This window comes from Dermacentor andersoni, chromosome 9 (assembly GCF_023375885.2).
Source record: "Dermacentor andersoni chromosome 9, qqDerAnde1_hic_scaffold, whole genome shotgun sequence".
Taxonomy (NCBI): domain Eukaryota; kingdom Metazoa; phylum Arthropoda; class Arachnida; order Ixodida; family Ixodidae; genus Dermacentor; species Dermacentor andersoni.
The window spans coordinates 71,295,600-71,313,752 of record NC_092822.1 but is presented as its reverse complement, the minus strand read 5'-3'; the positions used below and the strand labels follow the sequence as shown (position 1 = coordinate 71,313,752).

The window sequence follows — 18,153 nt, the reverse complement described above, 5'->3', positions numbered from 1 at the left end:
GTGAAGGATGGCAAAAAACGAGGTGGCGGGATGAAATTAGAATATTTGCAGGAGTAAGGTGGAATCAGTTGGCGCTGAACAGGGGTAATTGGAGGTCGCATAGAGAGGTATTCCTCCTGCAGTGGACATAAAAATAGGCTGATGATCAGGACTACTAGCTACCGACTACTTCTCTCATTTCGGTCCTCGTGGCCATGGCCACGACGAGGATCTAGATTCCACTACCGAATCCAGCATGGCTGGCCAACCTTCTCCGGTTCCTCCATTAGCCTTCACGGTGCAACGTGCAGTACCAGAGGCATTTGCTGACTTCACGAGTATTCGTCTTTAACTGCGTCTCTCGACTGGTCTAGACCAGCGCTTCACACCTGTGGCTTCTCTCCAATCGCCTTCATTCTCACAGCCTTGTCACCAAAGTCGCCAAGCGCGACTTTGGTGCTTCTTCTATCGAGTTCCTCTGTCATCTTCTGAGCGATGAAGGCATGATACCTCTTCATTCCAAAGTCAAGGCCATCACCAGCTTTCTGCGCCTCACTTCAATGCGGCAGCTGCGACATTTCCTCGTTTTTTAACCTTTTCACATGTTGTTTTCGGCTTTGGGCTCCTAAAATCACATCTTTGGAAGCTTCCCTCAACATCACCTTTGCTGTGCTCACAGCCGACAGACAATGCTTTCACGACGATTAAAATGTAACTGGCCAATGCTACTTTTGCTGGTATACCCAGCACCCGAGGCCCCAACTGCACTCATGGTTGATGCGTTCCGCATTGCCGTCGTCGGCGCAGTGCTTCAGCAATACATGGCAGGCATTTGGCATCCACTGGCTTTCTTCTAAAAGATTATCAGAAGCAGAGACAAGGTGCAGCACTTACGGCCGCGAGCTTGGTCAGCTTGCCTATCCGTCAATCACTCCCGCAACTTCCTCTAAAGCTGTCGTTTCGCCCAGTTTACGGGCCACAAGACCCTAATCCACGCTCCCTGCTCTGAAATAATTATATGCTCCCCTTATGAAATAAGACAAGTGGCTTGCCTGGCCGAGTTCTTGGTGTAATTTCAAAACGTCAAAGGAGCAATAAATATTCCAGCAGACGCGCTGAGCCGAGTCGAAGCTATTGAAACTACGGCTGTTTCACAAGAAGAATTGGCGATCGTGCAGCAAAGCGATGAACTTCTGCACTTCAGAACATCAAACAGCTTGATCTTGCGACATTTTTCGTCCAAGGGTGATGCGCTCCTCACTTCTGACGCGTCCACTGGTTGCTATTGCCCTTTCGTTCCGCATTATCTCAGACGCCACACCTTTGAACAATTACGTTCTCTCGCTCACCCTGAAATAAAGATTTTCCAAACACTCGTCCTTCAGCGCTACGCCTCGCCAGGTATGAATGTCGACATGCGGACATGGGTACGCTCTTCTTTGGCTTCCAAAAGGGCAAAGATACATCGCCCCATACAAAGTCCTGTACAGTCATTCCGCCCGCCCACTGAACTTTTCCAAAATGTTCACAACGATATCATCTGACCCCTCCCTGCATCAAAACAGCATTACTATGCCTTAAGTTTGATCGACTGTTTTATGCGATGTCCTGAAGTGACGCCACTTCTGAACATCAGGGCAGAAACTGTCACAGATCAACTGATAAGCGCATGGATGTCATGATTCGGTGTCCCAGTCAAGATTACAAATGATAGAGGACGACAGTTCGAGAGTAAAGTCTTTTGACAATTTAGTAACCTCCTCAGCATACATCACGTCAAAACGACTGCGTATCACCCGCAAGCCAACCGACTTGTCGAGGGCCTACACAGACAACTTAAGGCGGCACTCATGGCCCATCGACACTCGTTAAACTGGGTTGATGCCCTTCCAGTAGTACCTTTGCGTCTCAGTGTTGATTTTAATGAATATTTGCGGAGTTCAGCAGTCCAACTTGTTTATGGTAAAACCCTGCGTCTTCCGGCCAAATTCGCCCAGCCGCTCTCCCTCTCCATAGCCTAGGATGCGCCCTCATTCATCCAACGACTGTAACACTCGTTCACTGCGCTGTGATCCGTGCAGCCTCGCCATAAGACCACCGAAGCACTCTCCACCTTCAAGAACTTCACTAAGACATCCCACATTCTTTTGCGGACTTAGATCACTCGGCTGTCCCGGGAACCTCCAATACGGCCCCGTATCTTGCTTTAGACAGCAAGCCCAAACACTTCACAATTAACGTCGATCACTAGCCAAAATTTATTTCCAATGACAGACTCAAAACTGCTTTTGTTGATAACAGCGCCATTCACAGTTTTCACATTGCCCGTTTTCTCTCCTCCCTACTCCCTGGCCACCACCTTCTCCAGACCCTCGGCGTAACAAACTCGTTCATGGCAGAGTGCAGCTCTGCAGGCGGGGATCTCTATTGCGAAGTCCGGCCACGGAGCGCGCGGTGCGGCAAACCAAGGATAGGCAGGAGAGGCGCGAGCAGGTTGTTCGAAAGAAAATAAAGATCAATCTGAAAGGATAGTCTTGCAAGAAGGTCGTGTCTTATGTCTTTCTTGTTCTCGCCACAGCTTCATACTCAACGTGACCACGATAGAAATTTGAAAGGGTCCTTTCTAGAATAAGTTGCAGTTGAACCATAAGTGCGTTCCGAGTTTCCCAGAACTAACTTTCCTAGGACATAATTTCTGCAAACGGCATGTCGACAATGGACAACAAAATCACTGTGATTGTTGAGGTTCTAACGTCAAATGATAAAAATGCGCTGCATTCATTCCTTTGTCTCACAGGAAACTCCGGTAAATTCGTCGCGCACTATGCTGAATTGGTAGTCTCTCTTAGCAAACTTCCAAGAGAAGCGCAAGAGTTTGCCTAGGACCTACTCCCTGCATTAGACACTGAAGCTAGCTTCCTGATGCTTAACGAAGTGCTTGATTCGCGTCCTCTAGTGCGATTGTTCAAACCGCACTGAGCCATCATTGTAACGGCGGACGCTTGAGACGTCTGCTTAGGAGTCGTCCTTCTGCAAAAATGATGAAATGAGCTGTTTCCATTGGCTTTTGGGTGCCATGTTCTAACCCCCACAGTACGAATGTAGTCAGTACGCGTTAATCGGAGGTTAAAAGCATTAGCCTGCCTTTTCGCTTGTAAACATTGGCACACTTATTTGTGGGGTCATCGGTTCACGCTTTCAACTGTCCGACGAGCTCTGTTTGCATCGATGGCTTTTTTCAGGGTGTGGTCATGGCCCTATTAGAATTTCTCGATGAAGCGCTCGACCCTTTTACTAAACTTTAACATAGAGTACCGTAAGGGTGGCCATAACGTAACAGCACCTCGTTGTACCAGCACCATGCGTTGTAGCGCTTTTCTATTCCTCCTGAGACAGAGCCAGTTCAAGAAGAAGAAATAGTGTCATTCATCACTGCATGGAATACTAAAGAGGAGTTTCGAACAGCTACACGGGCTGACCGAGTTTGTCAGGCCTTTAAAGACAGAATCATCGGTGGGTGGAAAAATGCTGCTGAACTTCCGCCAGAATAAAAACCATATGCATCACTGCAGTCCAAATTATCAGACGCGGACAATCTTCTGTTCCGAAGAGAACGCATCTTTCACCCAGTTTCACTGCCTGAAAAACTTCAGTCGTTCGCTCATGAAGGTCACGTGGGCATTACTATGACAAAGCGCTAACTAGGAGGCATTTACTGGTGGCCTCAGATAGACGGGCAAGCTCGTTCGCAGGTCTTGTTTGTGTGAGAAGGAAGATAACTATGCCAAGTGAACTCCTGCTTCATTCAAGCAAGTCGAATGGCTTCTCAAGCCACGGGAAAAAAGCTCAGTGCCATTTCAGTTTGTGAAGCTGTATGACCAGTGAACCTGTGTATGTTGAACTCTTAATGGCTAAATCTGAATTTGCGGGTGTCAAACGCCGTACGCACATAAATGACAGGCAAGTCACAGCTAGTCGCTCCTTAACTATGTAGAGCCTCGGAAGATGCTGATGCACCAGAGGGTATATATAGCCATGTGTTTTTTGCAAAACGTGGCACGACATCTTTTACTAAGGAATCGTGGAACGTAGAACCGAGTTGCACCTCACCGGACTCCGACGGTAAACGCTGCTTCTTCATAGCCAAGGCGATCATGCGTTAGTTGGCGTCCCTCAGTGCAGTAATGGTTGTGAAGTAACTCGAAAATCACAGGCGGTCACAAACACTGGTCACACCGAATTGGTTCCCCACAAGCTACCTCATTTGATTGTATTTGTACATATATTTGAGCGAATGAAGGGACGCCTCCCCAGCAGCCGGATAAAACTAGACACGTGTGCCGTTTCGGCGAGACCGCCGGCATGGGTGAGCGGAAGGCGACGAAAGGAGATACGCAAGCAAGCGCTTCGGAAGCCGACAAAGAGAGGGCGGTGCGAACGCAGGCATGGCCAGCGCTGCTTGAAGCGTAGTATCTCTTCTTATCAACTTAATATTGGATAGGGGTTGTATTTGGGCCCAAGACATTAAGCTTGCTTTTGTGGGTTAGCGGTGTGCTTGAAGACTGCCTCATCTCCGCCGCGGGTCAGCCCGGTATTGCACTATCTGCGGGATCGGCCCACGTTTTTGGTCTACGGACGTCGATCCACTGGAAACTAGCCATATACATCTTCGCTGTAAAGTGGTGCTAAGCATTATTGGTCCAGTTGATCAGGCTTTTAACAGGCTCGTTTTTCTGTAGTCCTGGTAGATTACCACTCCAAGTACCCTGAAGCTGATTTCTTCAATCACGTGTGAAGCTGTTATGCTCTCCCTAACCTTAGTTTTCAGTCGAGGAGGGTTTCCTGATGCTATTGTGTCCGACAATGCACCACAATTTGTTTAGGCAGAGTTTCAAAAATTTCCGAAAGGAAGGGAAATCAAGGTAACTCCTTTGGTACAACTCTGGATCAGCCATCGGTTCCGGTGGTTACCACCATGTGCTTCAAGCCAGGCACCCTCAGGAAGAGTTTTCCTGTACAAACGTGATTGCTTTACACTTTTGCTGACAAAGACGAACATTGCAAGCAAGGGTGGCAATCAGGCACAGAAGTACGATGGGGCTTTCTGTAAGCATTCACCCAGCGGACGTGTTCATTTCATATGGTGCTCAAGTACTGATTGGAGCATCTGTCTCCTTCTCATGCGTACCGCAGTCCAGTGAATACGAGCTTCAGTAGCAGATGCAATGGATTTGCGCACTAGATGGTAGCTTATAGGACACACCCCTTATGATCTGCCCTGTATTTCTGCCGTTCTTCATCTATTTTACTTGTTTATTAGGTTGGTCACCTCTATGAACCTTCCACTAGCTCACCGCCTAAATAGGTATGTACTTCAAGTAAGCAGCTATAAATGGAAGCACTTACATTGGCCATTGTCACAGTTATGTACCACACAGGCTCAAGCAATGGCTGCACCGTAGTTTCCTAAGTTATTGTTTCTAAACTTTGAATGTATGCAACGCAGAATATAAGAAACGGATTGTCATATTCCTAATATGGCCGAGCCCCCTCCGCTATTTGTTAACCCTTTGAGGACCTATTTTTTTCGCCATATGCGACAGCCCAGGGTCAATTTTTTATTGCAGATTCCAATTCTTCTGAGGGACCTATTTCGAAAAAGATTTAACTTCATTTGTCTAAGGTGATCGTAAAGTGAGAAAAAATATTTTGCATTGGTATGTATGTACCATTTATTCATGAATAACAACAATAAAAAGGAAGTATAAGACATCAAAATTTGATGCATTGTTATACTTCAAGGCTTAGAATATGTGCACACGAGAATATTTCGCAACTCTCAAATGTTCCTGCTCTTAGACTAACATTTACGTCCATAGCCTAATCGAACTGTGTAGGTGACCGCACTCAAGCAAACTGTGTGGTTGTGTGCCCGTCAAAAAAGCAAAACGTGCCACAAACTTCCGCTAATCTTTATCTTATCACGAACCCGAGGCAATTATATATCGCGAGTCGCCCCCCCCCCCCAAAAAAAAAACAAAGAAAATAAAAGAAAAGGAAATGCATGCAGGGCGGCATCATTCCTATGCTCACTCTTGTGAGCACTTAAGGAGCGAGGAACAAGCGGCCGCCCTTCGAGCGATTAGTAACGAGATAGCCATCAGTTTTGCGAGAGCAAGAAGCCGAAACCGCCCGTGGAACAAAACCCAAATCGCCGCCCGCGAGCGCGTGAGGGGTAGTATATAGACGTGCCGGAGCAAACTAGCTCTAGAAGAAACCATGCAACGCAAACTGAGAGAGGGAGGCGCGAGAAAATGTTCACTGTATTCGCGATAGTGGCAGCACATGCGAGAAAAGACAAAGTTAGGAAATAAAGCGCTTTTTAAATGTACAGACGGAGCCGTTAATTACGGCATCGGCTATTTTCGACTAGTTGGCGGTGCTGTATATTTACGTCATTGACCCTGAAAGGGTTAATAAAATAAATACATTCAAACCAAGTGACGCAAAAAAACAGGAATTGTCACACTAATTTCATTTAACTGCCTCCTTTTTAAAGGTGTAGCAAGACTATTTATTTGCATTCCGTATTGTTGCTCACGTTTACATTTTATTTGTTTATTTCTCATGCTCCAAATAGGGCTACAACAATTCCCTCATCCACAGTTATCAAAGCTTTATAGCACCTTTGGGTGTTCTCTGAACCGAGTATACCTGGCACATTGCCCAATTTCTCAATACGTTTTCACAGCTGCCTTTAGCATGCTTATTTTCTCATTAAAGGTATCATTTTTCTTGTTACCACATTTAAAAAGCTTGCGGTAATGTGCACCTCACATAACAGATGAGTGCTTTGTAGTGCTGGAATGCTCTATCCTAGAGTCTATCGTTCTATGGAGAAGCTGTACACTTTGATGTCCAAGAAATGGCGCATCAAGCAATAGTGTTTGCTATTGCGCTTTGTGTTTACATTTTACCAATGCACAAGTTGAAACGTTTCAAGGCTGTTCCTGAAAACTATAACAAGCACTTACCGCAAGCCATTGCCTGTATATGTGTTCTTGCTGAAGAAAATACAGGGATACAGGCATAATTAGGCAAGCAGAAATGTGGGTTGGCACACTTCATTGTAAGCACGCACTTTTTCGGTAAAGAGCTGCTGCTATACTGCGAAAATCTGTGTTTTTAATAAAAGTACACCGGTCTACTCCATCACTCCATCCTGTACCAGGAAGTCTAACCAAGACGTGTTCGCACTATGAAAATAAAAACGAGTTTGAAAGAATAATGTGTAATAATTAAAGCGCACTCGAGCAAACAAAAACAGAACAAAGCAAATCTCCCGAATCATATTTACCTTTGAGAGCAAACAAAGTTTCTATGGCACAATGATGAAACCTTATTCCTCCGGCTTTTTGTGTCTGAGAGAAAACATCAGAGCGCATGTGTTCTGTCCTATTTCGTGTATCATTCACCATTTCAGACAAAATAAAGATGTCGTCTTAAAGTGCCCAACTGTCTCTGCATCTCCATTGATCTGCTCTCACACAATGATACCTACAGTTAAAGGCTGTAGTGATGCTTAGTTGGAATGAACCAATTCCAAGTACATGCCCTGTGCTGTTCAACATGGCAATATAAGTTAGGTTCATGCACGACACCTTCATGTACTATATACATTTCGTCTTAATTGTAAGCAAGAAAAAACAAAACGAAGGTATGCAAATAAGGATGTTTCCTAATGAGCTATGCAGAAGTGATCTCCCATTTGCATAGAAACCACAACTGCAGCGAACGAGAAGGCAACTTATACAGCATTTCATTTCTAGGAGCTCAATGTGGTGAAGGTTTTTCTGAATTCATGGTAAAAAAGTCTGGATAATTAAATGACAGATATTTAAGAAGACCTCTCCACGGACTGGTAATGCTATTAGTAGCCTAGAATTATCGAATGCACCCTATCGATGGTCTCCCAAGCTGAGGCTGCTGTGTAGTTGTTACTGGAAATCACTGAATGACGTCTAAGGCAAACTTGAGCAAAAGGTGGACAAAAATTACTGCGCTACTAAGAATGTACCAGAGGATCCAAGAAAGTAGCTGATTGCCTGCGTGGACTGGGACAAGGGCGCTTTGGGTCTAGGTGTGCACATCTAGCACTTGCGCATGGTCGTTTTGACGATATGTTACACTTTTAGGTTAGTTCATGGATTCAGGCAAGCACTATAATCCATTTTGCATCCTGTCTATGATTAAATACTCACACCCAGGGTACCACAGGTCAATTGTTTGGCGCCTGACTTCTTCCCAGAAAACTACCCCACTTAAACCTCTTCACAGGGACTTCACCTCAACGTCTGTTTACTTGGGCCATTGCGCTTGCTTTGAATATGACAAGACCACTACTTATGCAGAAACTCCTTGCGATGTGATCTCATGTACGTCGTATGCATCTCTTCTCCAATCTGTTTCAGGGATGGATGCACGAAAGAACTACGCTGTAAGAAAATATAGGCATTGCGAGCGCTTCTTCTGTCCGATCGCGTTTGCGCTCTTTCTTCAAAGACCAGCTTATTCGAACAACAGCTTTGCTGCAGCTCCCTCGCCTCCCCATTTAATCATCACCTGCATTTTTTAATAGGACAAATAGCATCACTGCACAGAAGAGCACCTCTACAAGTTACCCAACACCATCCAGTTCAGCTGTGCCTGCATGCACACACGTTTACCTACATGCCTTCCTGACATGAAAGGACCCGTCGTCGTTCGGATACTGCGTGATACCGGGTCTTTTGATAAGAGCACAAAGGAGAAAATAGAAACTAATGCCGCAGTTGTAAAAAGTTTTCAGCTGTGATAAGCGGACCTAACGGCTTTCGGCAACATCTTTCGTTACCAACCGCGCTTCTGACCCAAAAAGACATTATCTTAGATTACTTTGAGCAGAAACTTCTCTGTCTTGGCATATTTATTGATTTTTCAAAAGTGCTTGACCGCATCAATCACAATAATGTCAGCTAACCTCGAGCACTATGGCTTTTGCGAAAAATTCCTTCAAATCATTCTGTCTTACTTATGTTCAAGAGTAGAGCAAGTAAAATCAACAATGGTTCATCAGATTTCAGGCACATCTCTTCAGGCGTGCCACATGGTAGTATTTTGGGACCACTACCGTTCTTCCTATATGTTGATGACATCGTCTGCATAAGCAAGCTCCCAACGTTTCTGATTTACGCTGATGACACGTCTTTATTCTTCAGAGCTGCACATTCCTTGGATCTTGAGCAACAAGGCTCACATTGTTTACCCTCTCTTCTAGAATGGTATAGGTACATATTTATATAACCATTGAAAAAAGGGAAGCAGTGTTTTCAGGCCTCGCAATAAGCTGCCTCACGTGCCGCCACTTTCATTATGGATATGTTTGTCACTCATCCGATCAGTTCCAGCAGTCAGAATTGTAGGTGTCATCTTCAGTGAAAGCTTATTATGAAATGATCACGTCCAAATGGTGGTGAACAAACTTTCAAATATAGTCGGTATTTTGCGCCGACTGAAGTGCTTCATGCCGAAGCGTACTAAGCAAATGTATAATGCACTGTTCTCTTGTGTGGGTAATTACTCCTTTCTGGTTTGGGGTACCACATTTTTTACCAATACCAACCACTTGCACCTCTTTCAAAAAAAGCCATTCGAAATATTGTGAATGCACCGCGACTAGAATACACTGAGCATATTTTTAAGGTACTTGGTATAACCCGCCTTCCCCACTTGTACGAAATTTTACTCCTCTGACGGTATAATGCAAGTGTTATGAAAAATGTATGTGTTATGATACAGGTGCCTGCATTAAAACGCAAAGAGCCTCAGCACTTAACACGATCTAGTTTGAAATGGTTTGTACCTAAGACCCGTACTAATTCTGGTTGTCAGATGTTGTGCTACACGCTCCCGCATTTACTAAACAAGGACTCTCAATCGATGCACGTATAGCTAAACGATGCCAACTGATCCTGTGTCTGTTATCCGTTATTTTTTTTCTGCAAATGTTATCACGCTGTTATTTTATGTTCTCGTGTACCACTGCCAAGCCGCTGTAGGATACGTCGGCCTAGTCACGCCTTCTCATTGGTTTTTGCCGGCGCACCCAACATCCGTATGACGGTAAATAAATATATTATATTGTACTGTATCTCATGAAAAGCGCTCAATAACTCTGAACCTTGAATTCGGCTTTGGCGCAATACCTTGTGTTGCGCAGTGAAGCATTCTCAAATATATAGCGATGAAGCATACGGAAAGTGAAAAGGAGCCGTATGTTGTTCTCCAAGCGTGATTGTCGTCTTCTGTCAAGTTGCGCGCACTGAGACGCTTCACAAGTGCACTCTGAGGCCTTCAGAGCATATTTTGGCCTTACCTTTGGCACTTTGAACTCTTGTGTCGTCCATCTCGCAAGGCAATATTCATGGGGTTAATTTTTTTTAGAAGTGCTGAATTGTAGAATAATATCTACGTGATAACAGCTTTGTCTTACCAGTACTCACGTACGGGGCAGAAACCTGGAGGCTTACGAAAAGGGTTCTACTTAAATTGAGGACGACGCAACGAGCTATGGAAAGAAGAATGATAGGTGTGACGTTAAGGGATAAGAAAAGAGCAGATTGGGTGAGGGAACAAACACGAGTTAATGATATCTTAGTTGAAATCAAGAAAAAGAAATGGGCATGGGCAGGACACGTAATGAGGAGGGAAGATAACCGCTGGTCATTAAGAGTTACGGAACGGATTCCAAGGGAAGGAAAGCGTAGCAGAGGGCGGAAGAAAGTTAGGTGGGCGGATGAGATTAAGAAGTTTGCAGGGAGAACGTGGCCACAATTAGTACAAGACCGGGGTAGTTGGAGAAGTATGGGAGAGGCCTTTGCCCTGCAGTGGGCTTAACCAGGCTGATGATGATGATCTACGTGATTTCATTGTTTCCTCTCCAACTGCTTTGACACTATGATACAAGTCAATGCGTTCCTTTTAACCAAACACATGTTTCGGAAGCGAGACGACGCTTTTGCACAAGTAATCTTGTCACCCTTTACAACACAGTCAATGAATGTTATTTCGTATCTCACAGGGAGCCCGCCGACAGCGGACTGCTCACTCGCACGCGTGGAACTCCATAATTAGCCGAGAGATTAGTGTGCCTCTTGCGAAGCTGCTTTGCAAGAAATTATACAGAAAGCGTAACAGTGGATCGAAAGAATGAACACAAGCGCTTCTTTCTTTCTTGCTTTCTTCCTTTCTTTCTTTCTTTCATTCTTTCTTTCTTCCTTTCTTTCTTTCTTTTTTCTGTATGCTTTTTTTGTAATCGATTACAATTTATCCCGGCCACACTACTTGCTTTTGCATCAAATGGCAGGCGCCCTTGCTTTTGATGTCCCACTTGGTGGTTGGCTGGGGATTCAGCATTTTCAGATTAAGCTCACTGCACACGTTCGAGGTCGCCTGGTCACTACCTTATTACCTGGGGAAAATGGTCTAGCTTGTTTGGTTGAGCAGACAGTCGAGTATGTCCCAGATATTTTGCTTAACTCGCAATACATTGTGCAGCGATCCCGTTCTGCATTTGATATGCTTCACCACAATATTTTGCGTAACCCACAGCGCATAAATTGCATTGAGACGAAGTTGACTTTACAAAATCAGATTCTTCAACGTATCTTTTGTTAGACGCTTGGCTTTGTACCACCCGCAATCAAACGCTTTCAGTATGCGGCTTGGCATAGGTCTTGCCAGCTAATGCTTTTTCGTTGGGAGAGTGGGGGAATCACAAAAATGAACACTGCCAAGTAAATCAGTAGTGCTGATGAGGGGAACCTCCCTTGTCGAAACGTTCCCCCCCTCTCTGCACAGTCATCGTTAAATCACCGCAGCACATAAGTGCATTGCGGCGAAGCATGCTAAAGCCGGAAGTGTTGACGAAAATAAGGTATAGGGTTTCCGACAGCGACGAACATATCTTCTGCTCTCAACGAAGCAGGTTTTCAGAGTAAAATGATGTTGCGAAAGCTTTTCTTGGCTAAATCCTTACATTCCAAGTTCACCCTAGCCACTAATAATATGCTTCGCTGCAATACACATATTCTGTGATTGCCATGAAAACGCTGAAATATATTTGTCAGCTTATATTTATATATAAACCAGATATATATTTATATATGTGATGGTATGACATTCACTATATGAAAAACAGATTAACTGCTAAAACATCCACATTGAAATTGAGATAGAAAAATTGATGACAGCATATTATGTTTTATATTTCACAGCGAATCTGTATATGCCTAAGATTCCATTAATTTTTATTCTCCGCCAACAAGAACTATCATCTTCAAAGGCTCAATTCTCGTAAGCATTCATGCTACCGTAAGCAAGCGGAAAGTACAATGACTCATAGCCTCGAAAAGGCAGAGGCTACAAGCTGTCAGCAACGTGAAGCGAACAGTTCTTAACCTTTTCTACTCACGCATACACCATAGAGAACAGCATGTCAAAAAATGTCATCATGAATTGCTCATATCCTCGTGAGCCCATGCATCCTCGTGAGCCTATGCATACCCCAGTAAGCAAGCAAAAAAGGCAATCACTCAAACTTCCGTAAGGTTCATGGCTAATCACATTGCGTGAATTAGCTGCGATAACACTAGCCCTGTTGTCGTTGTAATTTTAATGTGGATGTGTCGGTGCCCAAAAGGGAGTGGTTTACACGTTCCGTGTTGCAAACATATCACTTGTGGTGCCGCACCGATCCAGCCCAACCGACCAACCAGCGGCGTACGTGCACAGATTTGACATTATCAAAGAATGTGATTGCAGTTGCGAGTGAAACAATGACCTCCGATAAAGACAAAATGCGTGTGCAAGCCTTTCATCGCGGTGACCACCCATGAAGACAATAAATGAGTACGCACCTTTGTAGGTCGTGTGCTAAATAGCTTCACTGGTCAACCACCTTCACTTAGTGGAACGACTCATTATTTTTGTTTGTTTTGTTGTGTACCTGTCATAAGGCATATACTAAATCTTCGAGTACTTGTACGGTGCTGATGTACATAGCATTACATTGCAAGGAGTTGCTATGTAACTAGTGGTCTTGTCATGTTCAAAGGCTTGTGTGACGGCTCCTCTCAAGAAAGATTAAGGGTAAGTTCCTGGGAAGCATATTATACAGGGAATCAGACGCCAGAAATACAGACCTTTGATAACCTGGCTTTTAGTATTTACTGGTCTAAAGGATGGAAAATACACTATTTCTTGCCTAAAACCAATAACTAACTGTAATGTCTAAATATATTAAATAGCGTCCATTAGTAACGGCGAGCTGTGCACACCAAGACCCCAAACACACTTCTCTTGCTCCAGTCCATGGCGGTATACAACTGCTTTGTTGTAGCGTGACAGCTGACAACCCCAACCTTTTACTGCACGCATATTGAGTGAAAATATGAATTACGTCGAAGGTTGGCAAGAAATACGGACTTACTTCGCAAACAGATCCCATGCCAATGGACGGATGTGACGTCATGGGAAATAGCGGATGGTACGTCACGCATGAACGTAGACGTTTAGGGCGACTTTTGTCTGTGGCAACCCGGCCGCAGCACACACGACCTCTTCACACACACGGCCGCGCGCCGCGAGGCAAGGCGGTGAAAGGAGGCAAGGCGTTCTGCTACGGCGGCTGCTCATGGTGCGGCTGAGTGCGGCCGCGTGGCCACCATTTTGAAAGCTGTATGCGACGAGTACAGAGTCTAGGTGCCTTTAGGGCTCACAGCTTCGTGCACGCAGTGTTCTCGCCCCTTAGCTAATTTGCGTTGAAGCTAGAGCCAGCGGGAAAATCAATTGGCTCGCTGCTGCAGCCGCTTTTCCTCATGCCATCGTTTTTTGACATCGACGGTCTGCGCTCATTGAGTTAGATGTGTTTATGTTTGCAGTGCGCGTGTGACACCATAATTAGTTAGTTTAGCGCAAACCAACGAACACGAGAAAGACGACAGGACAAGGCGCTACTCGCAACTGACATCGTCTGGTTGTGTAACTCCTTTATAGACAGCAGAATCTAAAGGAACATGCGCAGTGAGCACCCTGTGCAGGAACCACGAACATCCGATCCCAAGAGCGCACTCATGCGACAGAATTCAAAAAACCATATTCATCACTGTACAAGGTTGAAGGACGCACACTAATGCATTGTCGTGTGCACTAGTGCATTAGTGTGCCTTTTTTAACCTTGTACAGTGCTGAATATGTTTTTTTAACTCTGTCGCATGAGTGCGCTCTTGTGATTGGATGTTCGTGGTTCGTGCACATGGTGCTCACTGCGGATGTTCCTCTAGATTCTGCTGTCTATAAAGGAGGGACGCAATAAAATGATGTCAATTGCCAGTAGCGCATTGTCCTGTCGTATTCCCTGTGTCCGTTGTTTTGCGCTAAAGAAAGTAATTATGAATATACACTAACTAGCCCGCCAATGCATGGTGTGACACCATGCTTGGTAATTTAGTTATTAGGTGAGTATTTCCGAGCTTCGACATATAAAACAGCTATCCTTACTGCGTATCCACGTCTAATAATTTGCGATTGCAATCGATGCTTCAGCTGATTGAGTGAAAGTGACAAATTTTCTTCACATTGCCATATTGTGGTAATCAGGTACAGTTAACTTCCGGTAATTTGGTACTCACTGGACCGACAAAACCGGTCGAATTGGCTGGCGGTAGAATTAAACAAAAGACACAATAAAATCCCGAAACACTGCATTGCACCTGGTTAGCTTTTCCGCAATATAGACCTTTGAGCGGTGAAGCATACTACGGAGGAAAGGGACCACTTTTATGGTACAAAGGACGTGTTCCTTAAGACCTTCGCTCTTTTGTTGTCTTTAAACGTCCCATCGACTTTCTTATTCTATAGCGCTGCTCTTGGGTACCCGTTCCTGCGGCGAGCGCTGTCGTAACCGAGTGAACGACCACAGCTAAGGATGAAAGAGCGAACGTTGAGCGCAATGGGCATAAAAATTCGTGAGGAGGAAAGCGGAGGAGGAGCGTGCAGCGCAACCATGAAGCGGGAAGTGGAGAAGGGGGGTATCGGGCGAAAGCGTGAGAAGGTAAGTGTAGTGCTTTTGACAATGTTACGCGATGGCGCCAGAAAAGAGCGCATCGTCTTGGAAATCTATTGGTGGCGGCTGATGTTAATCGCGCCCACTCGTCACACACGCGCTGCCTCTCGTGATATTCAAGTTATCAAGGCAGTCGCGCCATACTTCGCTCCATTTGCAACGTAGAACACGACACAGATTGTCTGCGTCACTCAATGTATCGCGAAATGAAAACATCCATAAAGCGGCGCACAAATTTGGCATTGCTGATTATTGTAATCGTCGATGAATATTTTTCATCTTAGTGCCTTCCTTTCCTCTAGCTTTCCCACAGCACAGATGATTTTGCTCAGATTCTCTGTGCACTCCGCATGCGAGCGCGTACAATTAATAAACTCCTACTAGGCCTTAATGACGGTATTCAAGACGAAACAAGCGTGAGAGAGGAAAGAAGGGCTCAAATCACGGCAGGAACGACAGAAACAGCTCTGAATAGCTGCCAGGAAGGAAAGAAAGAAGGAAAAAGTGGAGAAGGAAAGGCAGGGAGGTTAACCAGTTTAGCTCAACCGGTTGCTACCCTACACATGGGAGTGGGATGGGGGGGGGGTGGATGAAAGATGGGGAGGAGAGAGAGAGAGCACATAGCACAGCACACATCGTCAGTTACAGTCCATCACTCTTGCGTGGTACGTGACATCACTGTAACAGTCGCTTGTCCAAGCCCGTCTCTTTCAAAATCTGAAGCAGACCCTTCGTCACCTTCAGCTGCGATGTCTTCTGTCGGCGACATATGAGAATCGTTTCAACTGAGAATGGCCTATTGTCAAGGTGCGCTAGAATGGACGGTGTCCAAGGGCTCGCACTGTGACCAGAGATGGCGCGTGTGTGCCTGTATTGCTATAAACGTGAACTATATCCTGTGACATGGGCCACTTTCCCCTCTTAATATGCTTCACCGCAGTACCTTCAATGTGCTTAGCCGTATAACAAGACAATATTGCGGCGAAGCTTACAAATCAAGTTTGAGCCATTTGGCGAAGGTCAGTTTTGAGACTGTAATGAAAGGTTGAGCGCATAGAAATGTATGGGCGCCGGCCAGAACTTTCTATCGTGGCCAATTAACGAAAAATATAATTAACTAGATTCGAATTAACAGAACTCTACGTTAAAGCACATCTAACATAATTGAGCACACTAAATATCACCGTGCTATCAAAATATGTACTTGTTTTTTCTTGAACATGCCAGCTTTACTTTTAGCGTGTGCAGTTTGGACACCGTTGCTTAGAACTACCTGACTTAGGTCTGGACGATCTGAACTGTCCGCCCGGCGTCGAAGACAAGCTACTGCTTGTCCTGCTCTCTGAACAGCGATCTGCTGAGCCCGAAATTGCCTGGTTACAGCCGCGCGCGTAGCTCTATGAATCGCTTCTTCCGGTTCGCCCCTTGCGAGGAGGCGCCATAACGTGTGCGGAAGAGTAAGCACAGATATCCAGACTATGCTGCGCGCACTCCACAAACCTCGACCCGTGGAGTGGTATGCCGCTGTTGATGATGGTGATGATAATGATGGCATCCTCTTCGAAATGGTATGGTGTCAAATAGTCACCGAGCCTGCTACATTCAGGGTCGGCTACATGCAGCACACAACTGCTTTATGCGACTGCTCCAAGTCAGGACACCTTGTGGAATATAACGGAATTGCAATGCAAAGTTTCTACGTATTGACGCTACGCGGCGCGCGTGTCAAATGGCGCAATACGATGCTAATGATAATGATGATGATTTAATGCCATTCTCTTTGAAACGAGAGAGTGAAAAACAGTCACCAAGTCTGCTTCAAATAATAAGGCATCTCATACATGTTTTTCATTACATAAGTATTCATATCTCTCCAAAATCTTCCTCAAATTCCTCGGGACTTCTCTTTCTACCTTGAACCGCTACCTAGGCAGCTGGTACATGACGTTGGAACTGGTGTAACAATACACACCTGCAATGCGAAGGGCGCACATATTGACGTTACGCTGCGCAAATATCACATTCCAATGCGGCTTCGATGATATGATGCTAATGATGCTAATGATTTCTTGGCACCTCCTTCGAAATGCGGCGGTGACTAGTCGCTTAGCCAGCTTGATTTATTCAGGTACATGATGTATATTTTTTCTAGCATTCTTGTATACATCTCCTTAAAGTTATTTTTCATCATCAAACCTTGCTCAATTGCCTTGTACCGCTACATGTGTATTTGCAACATGACGTTCCACCCGGCGTAATATTATGCAAGTGCAATCCACAACATGCACTTATCGACGCTGCGCAGCGTGCATGTCACATAGCGTGTCTCCGCGCGTGATACGACGAGTTTATAGGGCATTTTCCGGCGGCGTGCTAGCAAGCGCTGGCGTGGCTCCATGGTAAAGCAGCTGACTCCCACGCAGTGCGCCCTGGTTTGGTGCGCGCAAGAACTGGGTCCTCTATTTCTCATTCCCGGCGGCAGCTGCTACCGACACCGCGGAGTCGCTGGCGGCGGACACCATCGCCACCCTAAACGGCTGTTCCGCTGAGGCCATAACAGCTTACCCTGTAAAATAATCTAATTTCCGCTTATAGTTACCAGTCTTTCTTTTTACTCGTCGATACAAGCATGTTCGTTACCTATAGTGAAGGTAATATGCCTGCTCTAAGTGTATGCATCCGCATTCGGCTATTCGATATTGACTATTCGGATTCGATTCTTCAAAAAAAAAAAATCATATATCCCCACCTCTACTTATTTGAATTTAAGCAATGAAAGATTTGAGGGAAGCGAGCATGGTCTGCTCAAAAGCACGCGTGGTAAGTATTTCAAAATTGGGCGCTGACACCCGAGTTCTCGGGAATCGTGTGCAACCTACACACACTAAAATATAAGTTGGGATATTCAAGAATATACAAGTAGGTGCTTTGCTAGCGAAGTGACTTTTAGTCTGCTCAGTTAAGTAAAGTGTGGTATACAGAAAGCTTCCGTTAATTCGAGTGTAGTTCAT

At 45.2% G+C, this 18,153-nt stretch overlaps 1 pseudogene; it reads left to right on the top strand.

Moving 5' to 3' along the window:
* The first annotated feature begins 4,424 nt into the window (after positions 1 to 4,424).
* On the top strand, positions 4,425 to 4,604 carry LOC126528673 (U2 spliceosomal RNA; annotated as a pseudogene).
* Positions 4,605 to 18,153: the final 13,549 nt, after the last annotated feature.